At 36.0% G+C, this 19,759-nt stretch overlaps 1 long non-coding RNA gene across 5 annotated transcripts; it reads right to left on the reverse strand.

Annotated features, from left to right (window-relative positions):
- Window positions 1-6,003: 6,003 nt before the first annotated feature.
- Window positions 6,004-19,437, reverse strand: LOC141724585 (uncharacterized). Of its 5 annotated transcripts, none has more exons than XR_012576762.1 (7): window positions 19,210-19,437; window positions 17,991-18,358; window positions 17,318-17,374; window positions 17,080-17,215; window positions 16,162-16,821; window positions 15,942-16,006; window positions 6,004-6,343 (listed from the first exon to the last, which is right to left on the reverse strand). It is a non-coding gene; the product is annotated as an uncharacterized LOC141724585 (long non-coding RNA). The 5 variants fall into 5 exon arrangements; XR_012576760.1 differs by having other exon boundaries at window positions 16,162-16,300; window positions 16,553-17,215; window positions 19,210-19,435; XR_012576761.1 differs by having other exon boundaries at window positions 16,162-16,249; window positions 16,553-17,215; window positions 19,210-19,434.
- Window positions 19,438-19,759: the final 322 nt, after the last annotated feature.

Genomic DNA, 19,759 nt, shown 5'->3' on the forward strand with positions numbered 1-19,759 from the left:
GTAGTATAAATCACACACACATAATGCCCTGACACTAATACCTGGATGGGAATCTCTTAGAGAATCCCAGTATCTGGATCACTGGTGAAACGACCACAAATAGAAACTAAGATCATTTTTGAATATTTTATTTGTGAGAAGTTGTTTATGGTTTTACTTGGTTGCTGGTATCCTCTATATGTGTGTATGAATGCTCACATGTGTTATTTGGTTGCTGGTATTTATGTAAGTGGAAATTAAAATAACCTAAAAGAATCCAAATCAGTCACATCAATCATGAACAGTTGAGTCTTGGTCATTTAATTCACAATGTTACAAAGTGACTGCACCTATTTAATGAACCTCTATCCTTTATGTAATATTTGTTCCTTTGCACTCTTTTGTTTATAAAAGGAATATATTAATTAACACTCATAAGATCTTTAATGCATGCTTCATTAAATGCACTTGCACAACACTGAGAGTTTCTTATTACTCTCTGCACAAACCTTGCATACATAAGCACTGCATATCCCTTCCATAAATGCTTTCATATTAAAACAACTAAAAATAAAATTCAGTCAGTGAAAGTCAACTTAATCTTCAAATAAAAATTAAAAGTAGGTGTCTAAAAGAAGATAATGCCTGTGATTTATGTGCTTATTACTTGAGTGTTTTGTTGACAAACTAACATGAGGTCATCTATATCTGCTGTGCATTTAAAATCTGTACTATGCATTTACATGCATGCATACACATACTTAGGTTTCTTCTTTATTTTAATGCCATAACAGGAGTTCTTTGAACTCTTTATAAGACCACTGCTTGCATACATTTTATCACATACACACACAAAAACAAACCACACTTTATTTCTTCTTTGTGCATTCACTGTCCACTTTTATGGACTCTAGACACTCTCACTTTCACCTTAGTAGAACACCCATGCTTCTCCCTCTCATTGATACCATTGATGGGAAATCATTCACCAACTCACCACATCAGCCACATGAATCACTCTTACCAAACTATAATCATCAATATCCTCACCATAAAAAGCAAAATTACAACAACAACACACAACAAGCACCTTTATATCATAGCACTCATAAATACACACAAAGAGTTAGGAGCTCTAACTCAAATCAAGTGATAAATGCAACTCCTCTAAACCTTGCACCATCATCATTTACACCACCCCAACCTACATTGGTCAAACTGACCAATTCTGGTAAACTCAACAGAATGTTGAAAAACATTCAAACTAGAACGATGATTCAAGTTGAGCAAATGGGTGAACTCTTTAAGATAATCATGGTTGCTAATGGGACAACTTTGTGTTCTATAGAGGTAGGAACTATCATGTGCATCTCATAAGTGATTTCTATGTGAACATGAAAGTCTTTCAAAGGGAGGATGGTGTCTATTTTGTTGAGTCTTATGTGCAAGGGTTAAATTTGAAAGTTGATAGTAACTCTATCCGTAAGGCCATGAGGTTAGGAAGCCATACTTTGCAAAAACCATGCATCAATATCTTTGATAAGTTTGTCTTTGATAAAAAGGAGTTTGAGTTATATGTTGGTTTGTTCTGTGATGATGGTGTGCCTTTAGGTCTCTGTGAATCTAATTGGGGTATACACTTTAAACACTTCACACACACATATCAAAAACTAGCAGTCATACTTAGGGAAAACATTCTCCCTAAACCAAAACAAGATAGAGTTTTTGATTTTGTTGATCTTAAGGTAATGTTTCTACTAGTAACTAATAATGTTGAGTTTAACTTAAGCTATGTCATAATTTTGAACATGATAAATGTGTTTTATGAAGAATACATGCCTTATGCTTTGCTTACGACCTCTCTGTTTGAAATTAATCAAGTTAAACTAGTCAAAACCTTTGCTAAGCAAATTGAATATTTTAATATTGAAACCCTTTACCAAGATAAGGTCCACTTGAGTGTGTGTAAGCCCCGGCCTGTGAATCTGATTAAAATGCCTAAAATAGTTAATATTTAGAAAACCAACAATGAGGTTAAAGTGCTAAAAGTGGAAATTAACAGTCTTAAAGTAATCAATCTTAAATTGGTCAATAGGATTAATTACCTAGAAGAAAAGGTTCTTAGGAAATAGGCCTTACTTGAGGATTCTGAAGCAACCTCAAGAACGCATGTGAGTGAGGAGGTAACTGAGCCTGTGAGATTTGGTGAGAAGGTTGATGAGATTGTTTGTGTTGGTAAAGGGGAGGATATAGTTGCTGGTGTTGGTCAAAAGGTTGATGAGTTTGTTGGTTTGGCAAATATTATTGTGCTGCCTAATTTGTGTGAGACTGATGGAAATCTGGGTTTTATTGATGTTAACAAATCTCATGTTAAGGAGTAATCTGCACTGTGCCTACATAGATGCATCAAAATATGTCATGTATCTGTGTTATTATGCTTTTACTGTTTCAGTTGCTCTATGTTTATTTTTATTTTTGGTGAAAGAACCCTAGTGATCTGGCCTGTTGATTTGCTACAGTTTGTGATGAATTAAAAATTTGGTACTATGTTGAGAATGAATGAAAATGCATCTGTTTGCCTTGTATTGGTATGTACTAAATAGAATTGATCTATATATTGTCATTGGAATATTCACATTCCAGTATTGTGTTATCAATATTTGTTTTTCTTAATTTGTGTCACTGTTTTCATAGACAAACTGAAAATTAAAGTTCTGCAACAACTTAGGTTAATTAAACAACTCATTATATTCTTTATAAAATCAGTTCAGTAATAATTGAGTAAGAAGAATGACCTATAAGTTTCATTTTATGGCCTCATTAGGTAAATCACAAGCTTAGTTACTTAATTAAGACCTATAGTTATGATAAAACTAAGTGTGATACATGATCTTTTCCTAAATGGACAATAACATTGGTTTGACTCAAGATATAACAACTTTTTAAATTCAAAATCTGAAAATATCTGCTTGCTACAATTATGATCAGACTATTTGTTGTTAAACTATTTTACAACTAAATTCAGTAAACTCTCACAAGTCTGCTACTCTCCTGCTCCATGTAATTTTGTTTCTCTGTGGTTTTTAACCTAAAAAAACAGAAGAAGATTCTTGGTCTAATACAGAGCATGAGTTCGATTGTTTATAATTGATATATATTCGTAGAATTATGTGAACAGGTTTTGGCGTATCATCAATCAGCATCAAGGTTAAATTCTGATGGATCAAATTTCTGATCTTAGCTAGATTTAGATAGTTGATTCCAGTATGTTAGGTTGAAATATATTTGTGAAAGTAAAAGTTATGTACACATTGCACAGTTTTATAAAAACTGTTATGAGACTTTGTATACTAAATTACTAACTACCAACCCAGATGATGTTAAAATGAAAACATCCAGATTTTAAGATATCAAATTTGACTAACAAATAGCAAAATTGATTATCAGAAACAAGTTTGTTTTACCAAGCTTACTCAAATGACATTCACAGTTTGTTTTTAATCCAACAGGAAACTAAGAAATCTATTATCCAGAATAAAAATTTCGAGTTCAAACAATACTGGTATTAAATTGAAAGAACAAAACTTTCTCTAAAAAGGGTACTGATATAAATTAAAATGGACAAAACATATGAAAACTGGTAGTAAAAAACAAAAATGGTTAAAACATCAACTATAGTAGCAATTTCACTTGGCACTTTGGATTGAAATCAAAAACAAAATTCTCACTGGAATAAAAATAAAAAATAGATTGAAAAAAATTACCTATCAAACAATTTCAAGTACATCCAGTTTTGAGACTCAAAAATCAGTTCTACTTATATATGAACTAAATAAAGTGCAGCAAAAATTCGATTAAAAAGAAGAGTTTTTAAGGGAAGCATAAGTTAGAAAAATGGTGATATCTTTTTTACACTTTTCCGAAAATGAAAACTTCTTGTTTAAAAGGGTAATTTAATAATACATTAAGGGGAAGCCATTTCTATACTCTATTAACGATTCTTTTTGTTATTTTCCAAATAAAAGGGGAAGAAGAAATTAGACCCCCTAATTTGAAAATTTTAAAATATTCTTGCTAAAATGACATTAATTCCACATCAAAATTTATTCATCTAATAAGTTGTTCAATTTTGCAGGAATTAAATTCAAGGAATATACAACAATACTTCCACCTTTAATATATTTATGTGAAAAATATATTTCAAAACACATGCATACATTTAGGGGAAGCACACACTTAGAAAATTTTAAATTTTATTTTTTATTTGGAAAATACCAAAAGGGGGAAAATTGAAAAGACATCTTCGATTAAATATTTATTTTGGTATTTGCATAATTTAATATAAAATTTAAAACACGTATATCATCTCCAACTAGGCATGAATTTAATTGACATAATCAAAAGTGAAAAGCCATATCTAGCAAAATATTTTCAAAAATGTTTTACAAAATGTATTTATATTTTCAATATAAATACAAAAGATATTTCAATTTGCTGAAAATCAAAATACATACATTTTAAAGGAATATACTCTAAAGCAATGAGATCGTAAAAGAACTATCGGAAATATGATTTTTCTTAGGCTCTCTTGCAACATTAATAAGGCAACAAGTTTGAAAAAGGAATATCAGAACTTGGATATTCTTTAGAAGACTCGTGCTAAATTTATTTCAAAATTAGATGGTTTTAAAAAGGATAAAATATATATCTTTCACACCATAAAATATTTATAAATCCAAAAATATATTTTTACACTCTTAGAAATTAATATTTGATAAAGGAATATTAATATCTCATTTTATCCCCTCCTCATATTTTTTAAAGTAATTTTCTCTCGTATCTCAAAAATATTATTTATCAGAGAAAAATACTTTTAAATACTTAAAAAATATTTCCCACACTCTCAAATATTTTATATTTAAGGAAATATATTCTAAGATTTATTTTAGCCCAAACTGAGCCAACAGGGTCTATCTGCTTTCATATCTGCTTTCATAAAAGATCGTTCATATTTTATTTGGAACCGAACCCTGATTTAATCATTTTAAATCCAAATAAAATATTTCCACTTGCTAGAAAATCTCGAAACTTAAGATTTTTCACTTAAATGGTATTTTCTATGCATGGTTAAAGTTTCGTAATTTTTAAAGAAATTTTGTCAGGATGTGATTTTTCTAGGTGTTGACCAAGACTTTGACCGAGCGTTTGACCAAGCTACCTTTGACCAAAATTGACCAAAAATTGAAGATCATCATTTTATGATATTTAGGTAATTATCATATTTTTTTTGTATTTATTAAAGGATTTACAAAGTCGTTATATTTAATGGTGCTAATTACTTAATTAACTAAGTAATTAATGATTAATTGAAAAAGCTAAAATCTATTATTATATAATTAATAATTGTTGGGACTTTTCTTGTTTGTCCTATATGCAAGTTGCAAACTAACACACCTTATCCTCTATGTCATCAATCCACACCACTCTCTTCATCTACCATTCAATTTAACTCAATCTCAACCACTCCCTTCAACTACACTAGTACAAAAAGTGTTATACGCGTCTGTTAAAAACAGTAATATACGTCTGTTCACAACAGACGCCTATGGAGGAGTCGTATCAGCTTTAAAGCATAAGCTTATGTTGGACAACAGTCGTTTATAAGTTTAGACGTCTATCTAGAACAGACGTAAAAAGCCATAGACCAGACGTATAAAATATGATTTTATGTGTCTAGTTCTGCCAACTGACGCAAAAAGGCTGTGTATGTCTGTTCTGGACAAACGCAAAAGGCCTCAGAACAGATGCATAGGACATACTTTATGCATCTGTCTTACTAAAACAGACGCATATAATGTCTTCTTTCTATATTTGGAAATATTTCAGCCAGCCACTAACGGTACACAACACATCTCGATCCAAAATTACCAATTGTAGATGGATTACTGCTATAACACGGGATACAAGCTTTCTAAAAGTAAGTAAAAACACTAACTAAATTGGAAAATTAAATTGAGCATTACATTAAACAAAAATGAGTTAACATTTATAATCTTAAACCCATAACTTGTAATATCATATACAATGTTGGGTAACAAAAAAACCTTGCTAAGTTTCTAAAATAATAACAAACAGAAAGTTATATATTATAGTACTATCTACTTAAATACTATATACAATGGGTCTCAGATTTAATTTACATACCAAAAAATGTCAAAAGACCATAACTACTTGTCCAGCACTATTCCTAAAGCAATCAAATATGTCCAACATTGTCGGTACGAAGTCGATGCAATAATCCCTTTGAAACAATCACTTCGCACGAGTCAGACTTCTCACACAGAAGACAAAAAGTAATATAACTCTGCATCACAACAAATCAAATCATGAAAAATAAGAAATAATTTATTATGCATTCAACTTGAGCTATAACAAAAATTTGCAATTTAGTTACTGTTATGGATAAAAAACTAAGGTTATTATTTGCTGTATTTATTACTAAGGTTCGGGAGCTCAAGGCCTTTAATGGCTGCTCTCGTGTTTCGTAGCTTAACTATGCCTTTACGAGATGCCTACAGATGCCTACGTATCTCTATGAATTAGAGAATCAAGCCAAAAAACGTAGTTCTGATTGAGGGGTAGATCCCTTTATATAGATGTTGAGAGTCCTTGAATTGGACTAGGGATAAGAGACTTGTTGATCAAGTTCTCAGACTTTGGATAGACTTTGAAGTCCTAGAATAGAGGAAACAGATTCCTAGTTGGTGTAGGTGCCCTTGAGGTATTTTTTAATTGCATTACATCATCGTTAAGACTTATTTAATGAGTTGGTAATCCTCCCTATTTATTAATTATGAAATAATAAATAATCAGGGCTTTGGGCCTCATTAAATGGGCTTCGTTATTGGACCGTATATGGTCTAATTAATTCAACATTTATTATATTTCTATGCTAACTTTAGGCCCCTCAACTTCTGGGAAACCGTAAAAGATTTCGTAGAAGTTAAGTTCATTTGTTCCCTTACAGGGTATCATTTTTGCGTAAAGTGTGGAGCGACCTACACATTTACAATGATTTGCCTTGCACACGGCTTCAGGGTTATTTTGGAACCTCTCTATTGTTTTCCTTACCTTATTCTTTTTTTAGGCATTTTCTGGTATTTTTTAAGAATTTTCTCTTAATTTTTGAGATTTTTCCCTAATTTATTAGAATTTCCCTTAATTCACAGGAATTTTCCCTTAATCTCGGGGATTTTTCCCTAATTTACAGGAATTTTCCCTTAATTTCTGGGATTTTTTCCTTAATTTACAGGAATTTTCCCTTAATTTCGGGGATTTTTCACTAATCTACAAGAATTTTCCCTTAATTTCTCGGATTTTTCCTTAATTTACAGGAATTTTCCCTTAATTTCTGGGATTTTTTCCTTAATTTACAGGAATTTTCCCTTAATTTCAGAGATTTTTCCCTAATTTACAGGAATTTTCCCTTAATTTTTTCAAGAATATTAAAAATAATTATTGAAAAATATTTTTTAATTTTCCTGATTTTCTGGGATTTTTTGCTTTATTTTTTCCTATTTTTTGGAATTTTTCAGCAATTTTCTTAATTTTAGCCCATTTTCTGATTAATTAAATAATCAGAAAATAGGCTTTTATTGCATAATGCATCCTAGGCGTTGTTGATCCCTGGCTAAGAGACGTCCTTCCAACAGCGCCTAGGAATATTGTCTCATGGGCGTTGTTGGAGGGTTCATACTTCCTAGGCGTTGTTGACCCCCGCCTAGGAGACGTCCTTCCAATAGCGCCTAGGAATATTGTCTCCTGGGCGTTGTTGGAGGTTCCATACTTCCTAGGCGTTGTTGACCCCCGCCTAGGAGACGTCCTTCCAACTGTCTCCTGGGCGTTGTTGGAGGTTCCATACTTCCTAGGCGTTGTTGACCCCCGCCTAGGAGACGTCCTTCCAACAGCGCCTAGGAATATTGTCTCCCGGGTGTTGTTGGAGGTTCCATACTTCCTAGACGTTGTGACCCCCCGCCTAGGAGACATCTTTTGAACAACGCCTAGAAATTATGCTTCCTAGGCATGGTTTTAGCCTCCTTAATCTTCACTAGTCTTTTTCTCCGTAAGACGATTCCCGGCCTTTTCCACCAGCGTTTTTTTTTATCTTTTGATTTTTTTTTTGTTTTCTCTCTCTTTTTTTCTTCTTCTCTTTTTTTTATCACCTTCTTTATTTTCTCTTTTTTATAAAATTATGAACTCTTGTCATAATTAATTGTGTCAACGGACATACTTATTTTTTGTGCAATCGTGCATAATATAACTAATTGGATAGAAAATAATATTACAAATTATTTTCTATTATTTCCAATTAATTCTATTTTTTTAATTACTTAATTTTTAAGGAATTTATATATCAAATTACGAATTTACTCGTAATTTTTGTTGTCATCAGACATTAATTTATGCATTCGTGCATTAAATAATATTCTCTATTTTGAGAATTTTGTCTTCCTTTTTCCTAATAATCTAATAACTATTTCCTTCCTTTTTTCTTTTAAGAAGAAAAGGGTACCTTCATTCGACAATAAATTCTAGGCGCGGGTTACCCCCGCCTAGGAGACGGTATTGTAACATCGGTTAGGAATGGTGCTTCCTGTGCGTTGTTGGGGTTCAAGCCTAACAATCCTCGTATTTTACCCATATCCATGTTATCAACTCATAATCTGAGTTTGTACATATCGAGGCTTTAAGGTCTTCTGATGAGTGACCTCGCGGCCTTGCATGGCTTCATTTGCCTGCTATGGCTCTTTATTTTGCTTTTATCTTCTTTCGGTCCTTTATGGACTTTGAACATTTTCAGTGTGCCTCCTAATTGTCCTTCGGGACTCTTTTTGTGATCTTTCGGGATCTTCTATCTTTATGCAATTATCTTTTATTTTCGGCGATTGGTCTTTATTGAATAAAAATTGATTTCATCGACCTTATTTCTACCTGTTAGATGCATTCACGCTATGGGGCTTTGTATATTGCAAGCCCAAAAAAGTCGAGGCATCTTTGGGGCTAAAAGCCTTCTTTTTGCACGTATCAAACTTTTACTTATGTCACTTGAACTCTTCAGGTACAAGATATTCTGGTATATAATCGTTACCCGAGTTTAATTAACTTCAATTGAATGATTGCAACACCAACGAGCCTCTAATCGGACAAAACTTGGGCTCTTCAGGCCTTTAGCAACTTTTATTTTCATTTCCTTGCGTACTATTTTAGTACTCAGCACATATTCTGTGCTTTCCACATATTTGCTTTTTTATCATACACAATAATCCTTCAAGTTTATGACATAGCAAGGCTTTGGCATTTTGTCACCATTCATGGTTTTCAACTTGTTGGATTTTTGTCCTAGAACGCACTTGACTCAAAATGGCCCTTCACGATTAGGGGCTAGCTTTCCTTCTCTTTAACTCTGGATGCCCCAACCTTCCCAAAGACTAAGTCTCCTTCTTGAAAGCAATTTTCTTTAACCCTTCTACTGTAGTAAAGGGAGGCTCTTCACTGAGGGGCTTTAGCTTCATCCATGACCTCATAAATTAGGTCGAGGGCTAGCCTCATGCCTTCTTTGTTAGTCTCTGGCTTGCAAGCTTCAACTTTTGGTTATACGTATGTAATTTCCAGTAGCACCACTACCTTAGCTCCATAAGCCAGCATGACTGAGGTTGTTTCGGTTGTGAACTTGAAGGTAGTTCGGTAAACCCATAAAATAGGCACCAATTCGTCCACCAACGTGTTCCTCGAGGGTTCGACCCTTAATAAGTTCGACCTATATGTAGTAAATCTTCAGATTTTGAGCATGCCAAGCCCGAGGTACTTCTTCTCCATCCATGGTTTCCAGCTTGTAATATCCACTTCCTTGAATACTCTTAATCTTGTATGGTCCTTCCCAATTCGGGGCGAGCTTTCCTTTCTGCCCTATACCAGGAAACCTTCCTTAGGACCAAATCTCCTTGCTTGAAGAATCTCTCTTTTACCCTTAGGTTGTAGTAGGACGAAGCCTTTTTCTGATATTCCACTATCTTCGCATGTGCCTCATCCCGCACTTCATCAATTAGATCTAGGGCTAACCTTTGCCATTCCTCATTTTCCTCAGCATTGAAAGCTTGAATCCTGGGGGAGGAATGTGATATCTCTACGGGAACAACTGCTTCTGCCCCATATGCTAACATGAAGGGAGTTGCTCCTGTCGTGACTCTACAGGTAGTCCTATAGGCCCATAGTATTGGGAGTATTTCATCCACCCAATTATTCCTCGACTTCTCGATCCTCTTCTTTAGTCCATCCAGGATTATGCGATTCGCCACTTCTGCTTGCCCATTGGCTTGCGGGTGAACCACATAGGTGAATCGTAATTCAATTTTATTCTTCTCACAATACTTCTTAAATTCCTCATTATTGAACTGTGTTCCATTGTCAGTGACTAGGATGCGGGGAATTCCATATCGGCACATGATATTTTCCCACAGGAATTGTGCAACCTGCCTGGTTGTGATTTTGGCCAAAGGCTTGGCTTCAATCCACTTAGTAAAATAATCAATGGCTACAATCAGGAACTTTCTTTGTGTCGTGGCCATTGGGAAAGGCCCCAGTATATCCATCCCCCACATAGCAAAAGGGATGGGTGAGTTGATGGAGGTCAGCATCTCGGGGGGTTGTCTAACGACAGGTGCATGCTTCTGGCAGCGGTCACACTTCTTCACATACTCTTTGGTATCAGCAATCATTTCCGGCCAATAGAAGCCTAAACGGGTATCTTATGAGCTAGCGTTCTGCCCCCCAAATGTTGCCCACATATACCTTCATGTACTTATTCAAGAGTCAATAGTGCCTCATCGGGCCTGAGACACCTTAAGTAAGGAACCACATAAGATCTTTTATATAAAATCCCATCTATCAAAAAGTATCTTAGTGCTCGAACAACCAACTTATGTGCTTCAGTAGCATCGTTTGACAACCAACCGGTTTGAATATGAGTCTTAATGGGATCTATCCATGACGTCCCCAGACCTATAGGAGCTACAAGCTTAACATCAATGCTCCGTGTCTTCAAAATGCAGAAGTATACACTTCTTGAACTTTCCTCTATCTCAGATGAAGCAAACTTGGATAGGGCATATGCCTTGGCATTTTCCTCCCTCGGAATGTGCTCAACATGGCATTCATCGAATTCGGACATCACAGCCCTTACTAGGCGGACATACTTAGCCATTGTATCATCCCTTGCCTCAAATTCTCCCTTTACCTGGGATATGACCAACTTCGAGTCTCCAAAGACTTTCAAGTTCTTGACTCTCAGTGTCCCTGCTAGGCCAAAGCCAGCTATCAGAGCTTCATATTCTGCCTCATTGTTTGTAGTTGGGAAGTCTAACTTCATGGCATACTCAATCAAGAACCCATCCGGGCTTTGTAAGACCAAACCTGCTCCACTTGAATTTGTTTTTGATGCTCCATCAAAATAAAGAACCTAATATTCCTTCTCCATATCATCCTGTTCTTTGTCGGCCTCATCAACTTCCTTGTCTTGAGGTATGGTCAATCAAAATAAAGAACCCAATATTCCTTCTCCTTATCATCCTGTTCTTTGTCCCCCTTATCAACTTCCTTTTTTTGAGGTATGGTATCCTCCTGGCCCCCGACTTCTTGGTTGGATATGGTACATTCCATCACGAAGTCAGCCAATGCCTGGGCTTTCATTTCCGTTCATTGCTTATACTTGATGTCGAATTCTCCTAGCTCTATTTCCCACTTGATCAACCTCCCACTAGCCTTGGGACTATGAATGATATTTCCCAGGGGCTGATTTGTTAGCACCTCAATTTGATGAGTCTGGAAGTAAGGACGTAACTTTCTTGAAGCCATCACCAAAGCTAAAGCAAACTTCCCAATAGTTGAAAAATTCAACTCAGCTCCATGCAGAATTTTGCTGACATAGTATACGGGTCTTTGGATTTTCAGTTCCTCCTTAACCAACACAATGCTGAAGGCACTCTCTGAAACGGCCAAGTACAAGTATAAAACTTCATTCAAAGCTGGTTTGGCCAACAACGGGGCCTCAGCCATATATTTCTTCAATTTCTCGAATGCCTTCTGGCTTTCCTCAGTCCTTACAAAATCTTTAACCTTCTCTAGGGATTTAAAGAAGGGCAAGCACTTGTCTCCGGATTTGGAGATGAAACGTCCCAGAGCTGCAACCCTTCCAGTGAGTTTCTGAACGTCCTTTATGGAACGTGGTGGTTCCATATCTAGGATAGCCTTTATTTTATCAGGATTAGTCTCGATTCCCCTCTTGGAGACCATCAGGCCTAAAAGCTTTCCGGATCCCACTCCGAAAACACACTTTGCAAGATTTAGCATCCTTTTGTGATATCTCAATACCTCAAAAGCTTTCCTCAAATGGGTTATGTAATCAGCCTTTAACAAACTCTTGACTAACATGCCACCAACATAAATTTCCATAGTTTTGCCAATAAGATCCTTGAAAATCTTATTTACCAACCTTTGATAGGTAGCTCCTGCATTCTTGAGACCAAATGCCATAACAAGATAATAAAATGCACCAAAGTCAGTGATGAATGATACCTTAGGGATGTCATCCTTATGCATCTTGATCTGATTGTATCCACTGAATCCATCTATGAAGCTCAACATCTCATGACCAGTAGTAGCATTAATCAATGTATTTATCCTCAGCAATGGGGAACAATCCTTTGGGCATGCATCATTCAAATCGGTGAAATCCACACAGATCCTCCATTTTCCATTGGCCTTCTTTACCATCACAGGGCTTGCTAACCATTCTGGAAATTATACCTCCTCGATGAAACCAGCCTCCAAGAGCCTCTCTACTTCTTGTTTAATAGCTTCTTGTCTCTCTGGAGCAAAACTTCTTTTCTTTTGCTTCATTGTGTTCCGATTCGGATCCACAATCAGCTTGTGAGTAATCAGTTCCAGGTCTATGCCTGGCATATCAGCTGCCGACCATGCAAACACATCACTATTTTCTTGCAAAAATTTTACCAACTTCTCTTTAAGGGGCTCCTCTAGTGTGGCTCCAATGAAAATCACTTTCTCGGGATCCTCGGGAGCCAAAGGAATTGAAACCAAGTCTTCAGCTGGCTTCCCTCTTTTCTCATCATTCTCCCGGATATCCAGATCTTCAATAGGCAGAACCTGCCCCCCAACTCCATCTGCCCTAAGAGAGGCTACGTAACAACTCCTTGCCATCATTTGATCTCCTCTCTCTTCTCCAATCCCATCCTGGGTGGGAAACTTCATAACTGAATGGTAGGGAGAAGGGACTGCCTTGAAGGCATGTACCCCTGTTCTTTCCATGATAGCGTTGTAAGTTGAACTAGCCTTCACCACCACAAAGTCCAAAATCTGTGTTGCTTGCCTTGGTTCCTGACCTATGGTTGTTGGAAACTTAATTATCCCTTCTACGAGGCATTCCACTCCTGCAAATCCATATATCGGCATATCGGTTGGGGTCAATTGAGAATCATTATAACCCATCCTTAAAAAGGTGTCATGGAGCAAGATATCCACTAAAGCACCATTATCTACAAGGACCCTCTTCACCGGGCTGTTCCCTATTATTGGTGTTATGACAAGCGGGCCGTCATGAGGAAATTTCACACCCTCTAAGTCAAAATCATCGAAAGCCATTGTTACTCCTGTCCTGGCCCTCTTCGGGGCTTTCCCAACAATATGCATAACTTCTCGTGTATACGCTTTCCTAGAGTTCTTGGATAATCCAACAGCGGTTGGTCCTCCAAAAATTGTGTTTATCACAGGCCCTCCTGGTCGTGGTCCTCCAAAGATCGCATTTATCACCGGTCCCCTAGGTTGGGGATTTCGCCCCTGATCTTCTTGATCTCTTCTTCGATCGTCAAAGTTCTTTCTCACGTTGTTGCTCCTATCTCCTCCATCTCCAGTATACTTGTTCAATCTTCCTTTTCTAATGAGGAATTCAATTTCATCTTTCAGTTGCCTACACTGATCAGTGTCATGACCAACATCCTTGTGAAATCTACAATACTTGCTCTTATCTAGCTTGGCAGGATCAGCCTTCAAGGGTTTAGGCCAACGAATATCTTGATCTTTCTCGATTTCCATCAAAATCTGGCTTCTAGGAGCATTCAGCGCTTAGCATATTCAGTGAACTTTTGTCCAGGTCCTCTCTTCTTCGGGGTCGAGTCATTACTTTGCTCAATTCTAGGATACTTGTCCTTTGCAATATATTCCAGATCGGTTTTCCGCTTCTTGCCTCCAGCGGGCTCATTACTTACTACGGTCTTCCTCATGCTTTCTTCCACTTTGATGTACTTCCCGGCTCTATCTTGTAGTTGTAACATGCTTTCAGGGGGGCGCTTGGCCAAGGACATCTTGAAGAACTCATCCCTAGTTCCCTAGTTCTCTGTATTGGACCATCCAGGTCTATGATAGGAGGATTTCTCCCCCTAGGTGGCAATGGGGGCCTGGGAACCTGGTGCGCCACCAAGTCACACTTCAGCCGTTGAATCTCAGCCTCATGGGCCTTGATTCTCTCCTGTACTTCTTGGGGATTCACCCCTTAGGTGCTCCTTGGACGTTGGTTACCATCAGCCATCGGCTCTTTGCCAGCATGCCTCCTTCTTGGGGCCACTTTATCATCCGAAGATTCAGAGTCTCTCTCAGTGTAAGGACCAGAAAATTCCTGATCCTCAGGGATAGGAGCCAACCCTTGTATGTAGGGAGGTGTTCTCCCTCGTGCTTCACCCCATCCAGCATGTCCACTCCCTCCAACCTCGGGGTAAAGAGGCATCCCATAAGGGGGTTAGTAGTCACAATAATTGAGTACTCATACCCAACGGGTCGAGAATTCACATGTGTATGTAGCTGTTGAAGTTGGGAATTCGTCCCTCGAGTAGCCGAGGGAATCGTCCCTTGTGGCTGAGGTTCAGTTGCCCCTATCTGGGCTCCTCCTTGGGTGGCGGCATAGGTTGAATTCGGAGGTACCTACACGGTTGACGCAATCGTTTGGGTTGTCCCAGCGGGTGTTCCTCCTTCAATGGCACTGATTGTTCTCTGTCTTCTCGCCATGGTTGTTGTGCTTTCCCACAGACGGCGCCAAATGTTATGGATAAAAAACTAAGGTTATTATTTGATTTATTTATTACTAAGGTTCGGGAGCTCAAGGCCTTTAATGGCTGCTCTCGTATTTCGTAGCTTAACTCTGCCTTTACGAGATGCCTACGTATCTCTGTGAATTAGAGAATCAAGCCAAAAAACGTAGTTCTGATTGAGGGGTAGATCCCTTTATATAGATGTTGAGAGTCCTTGAATTAGACTAGGGATAGGAGACTTGTTGATCAAGTTCTCAGACTTTGGATAGACTTTGAAGTCCTAGAATAGAGGAATCAGATTCCTAGTTGGTGTAGGTGCCCTTGAGACTATCTTTTATGGAATTACATCATCGTTAGGACTTATTTAATGAGTTGGTAATCCTCCCTATTTATTAATTACGAAATTAATAAATAATCTCGGCTTTGGGCCTCATTAAATGGGCTTCGTTATTGGACCGTATCTGGTCTAATTAATTCAACATTTATTATATTTCTAGGCTAATTTTAGGCCCATATCAGTTACAATTATACATATTGTGTGACTGATAAATATTTTGGTCTCTTTCATCCTTTTCTTACGTGTAAGACTGGCTTTAAGTTGTGGCAGAATCTTTTTGCCAACACAGACTTAGGTAAAAAAAACGAGACAAATAACTTCACTACTTGTAACCACCTAATATACAATTTCCACTTAGCCTTAAAATGTAGATATATTTAGCACAATATATTTGACGGCCAATTTAAATTAAATAAATCATGTAGTCACACATACTCATTCAAGTTTGATATACTTAAACTTTAACATACCAAATTATCACAATATTAATGTCGAAATCAGTAATTTCTTTTGTCGCCGATCAGCCACCAACCACCTGAAAACAATAAACCACTTATAAAGGATTACAAAAAAATGTGAGTAATTCCAAAGACTTATATATCAATATTTTTAGGATATTAAATAGGGCAATTATTAATTATAAGGGAAATGAAATATCTATTTAAATTTTCAAATTTCGAGACAATATACCAATAATCCAAGCTCTGCTACTCCTTGGACGCATTAAGAAGAATAAGAAGCAATTTTGAGCATGTAATTTGGGAGCCCATTACTGGAGCTACAAGAGATATAGCAGTACAAATGATAAGGATTTAATCATTTTTAAAACCTGGCCAAATGAAGCATTAATAGTTATTATTAACAATTATAATTGTCATTTAAATATAACATGAAAGATCCATATCACCCGTTTATTATGATGTAGAAATGACCTTCAATTATTTGGTCATATTAATCATGTGACAAACTAAGCAACCTTTAATATTTTCGATTAAATAAGCTAATAAGGAAACACTTGAGCTTCAAATAAGCAATTTCATGATTAGGCAGTAAGAAAAAACACTAATGTCATTAGACAAACCTGTAGAAATATATGACCCGTCAGTATGAGAAAAGCACTAATCTCATCTTGACTTGGATCAAATGTTATTGTCTGACCAACTGTATCTGGAGAACTGATATAGTTCCATGATGCATTTGCTAGAATGTACTGCATATTGTTCAGGAGATGCATTGCGATAGTGCGGCTAAACTGGTTCTATATATATGCAATAAATATATATCCTCGAACTATTGACGACTATTAATGTTCATAAACGGAAGTTCATATAATCATATGTCATGTTCAACCTGACAAACAGAATGCTGACAATTAGCAATCCACTTTACAGGCATGAGATGATGAGAAATTAGTAATTTTAATATTAGTTGCAACTCTTAACCTGGTTGTGAAAACTAGTACATATATGCTACCGGTAATTTCTCTTAATATAGATGCCACATTAATTAAATCATACTAACAAAACCAGAAATACATCCATTAATTAGCATATGGTTTGACAACTTTCCTAGTTAGTAACATCAAGTTGACTAGCAGCAAGAGACTACCCCCTCGAGAGAATGACCAGTTAATCGGAATTTTGCTCTTTCGCCATGCTTTTCGAGAAGCTCCAATATAATTTGAATTGCTTATATATTCCCTTAGCTACTTCATAAATCCTTCAATGGACAACCACATCCGTCCCTGCAATATTCAGATTATATTTGTTATTCTAGTGCCTTTTGGTTATATTTCATGAAAATACTATATGTATAGCCTTTTAGAGAATCATTTGTTGGCACTTACCTCAAATTCGGCCGGTTCAAACAGATTCACCTGTCAGGATGCTAGTGAATTTGATCCCTGAAATTCAGAGAAAATAATAAAAAATGATAAAATATTTTATGGAAGGCAAGGACACGGGTGCGGGAGTGCGAGTACTTAGTGTGGGGATACGGGAATTCGATAAATATAATAATATGGGGATACGGGTGCGGGGGAACACGGGAAAGATAAACAAAAGATTCATATATATTATATATATATAATGTTAAATATAATAAAACCTACTAATAAAACCAAAAATTTAATGAAAAATGAATCAAATGCATCACTTAATAATGTAAAACACAAAAATACAAGTAAAAACTTTTAGTTTATGCAAAAATGAGTTTGGTAATCGATACATTTGTAGTAACTAATAGACGTAGATACTTAATTTTGTGAATACAATTTTGCTAAAATAGATTCTAACTACAATTAATAATGATAAAATTTTATATTAGTATCATGGAAGAATCCGTGTGTCCGATACGGGGATACGTGTGTCTGAGTACCCAAGACGGGGACTCGGCATGCTACCCAAGTGTCCATGCTTCTAACATGAAATATGTTTGTTATAGTAGTTGCAAGTATGTCTTCCTTGTTCTTTTTGCAAGATGAACTTTATGAGAGATGCTACAAAGTTTATGATAATTACCAGAATAACAAAACAACAAGTATGAATAGAGTGTTTGAAGAGCTGTTGTGGCTTCCTCCTTTTCTTTATCACTTGTTGCAACCACTGCTGTCATAGTTGATGTTGTCACATAGGCTGCTACTTCCGAACCTACATATGACCTGTACACTCGTGGGTAGATCTCTCTTCCTTATGTAGAGAGTTTCTTTCATTGCTTTCTAAAGTCATGTCAATGGCTCCTGTCGTGTTTCAGAATCGTGAGATAGCAAATCCATTTCACAGGAATGGACAAAAGAAGTTGTTGTGCCGGCAGAAGCAGCGGCTTCTGAGTTCTTCACTAGGGATGATGTTAGAAACTCTAATCGATAATATCTTCATAAACCCACAGCCTATATGTTAGTAGAATTTAGTATGTGAGATAAACATCAAAATATATAAATATATATATATATATAATTCCCATTCAGAACTTCAAAAAATGTAGAGCAGTAAGTTGTAACCTATCTACATGCCTTCAAGATAACACTAGTCTAAAAAAATGTAAAATGGCTCCTAAAAACGTTATAATGCATTCAGCTTTGTTGTTATTCACAAACTATATTTACCCAAAATTTTCAATTATTATTCTATTTTTGGCCTTTCGATCTATTCACAAACTTTATGATATACTCTTACATGTTTCAAGTGTTAAACAAGCCACTTAAAAACAAATAAATAACATATAATCTATTAATTATATCTTGTTATCCATGTTCCATCTCTTTCTTATTTACACACCACAAAAAATAAGCTCATTAACACCAATGATAATATCACATACCTCCAAGGCATGCCAAAATCTGTAAATGCTACAATAAACATACATACAGGACAACAGAGAGATCAGATATATAATTGTTACCGTATTGTAAGCCACAAGCCATTACGGAAAATCATAAAAACCTGTTTAACATTATACTAGTAAATACATTTATCAGGAAATGAGAAGCAAGCTAATACAACAGAGGTTGAAGGGCATGTAATCTGGTTGAACAGAAAGGCAGAAAATGAGTAGGAACAGAGGATTGGTAATATCCACGCTTTGTTATAGGCACAATAGACTAAGAAACACAGTCATACATATATAATACACTGAAGTTTAGAGACAACCGTTGGAGATTAGAGAAAACAAAAATAACAAGGCTGAGACCCGATCCAATAACACCGTACCCTTAATAAAACTCTAAATAACATTACATACCTGAGATTGAATCAAAAATCGAGATTAGGATTTCTAAATATAAATTAGGGCTCCAATCAGATATGAACGTAGCGAGTACAATGTAATTTGCTTGGATTTAAATCAGTGATGGAGAAAATAATTAGTAATTAGGTTTTGTAATTGATATAATGGTAACTGGCTACAACGATAGAGAAAAGAAGGGGAAGTAATGGTAATTGGGGGTCTGCTTCACACGAGATGCATCTATTTTTTTATATTTTTTTAAAATAAATCTTACCGGTTTGTTTTACACTAAACAACCACAAAAAAATTTAAATTTTATGTCATGTCTAAAAGGACAGAAATATATGATTTCCAACGGACGTATAAAATTACCTAATATGATTGTTGAGATTCAACAGACGCAAAAATATCACTTCTTTCTATATATGCGTTTGTGGAAAGTAAAACAGACGTATAAAACTATTATATATGTCTGTTCAGCCTATAACAGATGTAAATAAAGAGACGTATATGGCAGTTTTTGTACTAGTGTTAACTCCTTCTATAAATAAACACCCATCCCCAC

This window comes from Apium graveolens, chromosome 5 (assembly GCF_009905375.1).
Source record: "Apium graveolens cultivar Ventura chromosome 5, ASM990537v1, whole genome shotgun sequence".
Classification (NCBI taxonomy): domain Eukaryota; kingdom Viridiplantae; phylum Streptophyta; class Magnoliopsida; order Apiales; family Apiaceae; genus Apium; species Apium graveolens.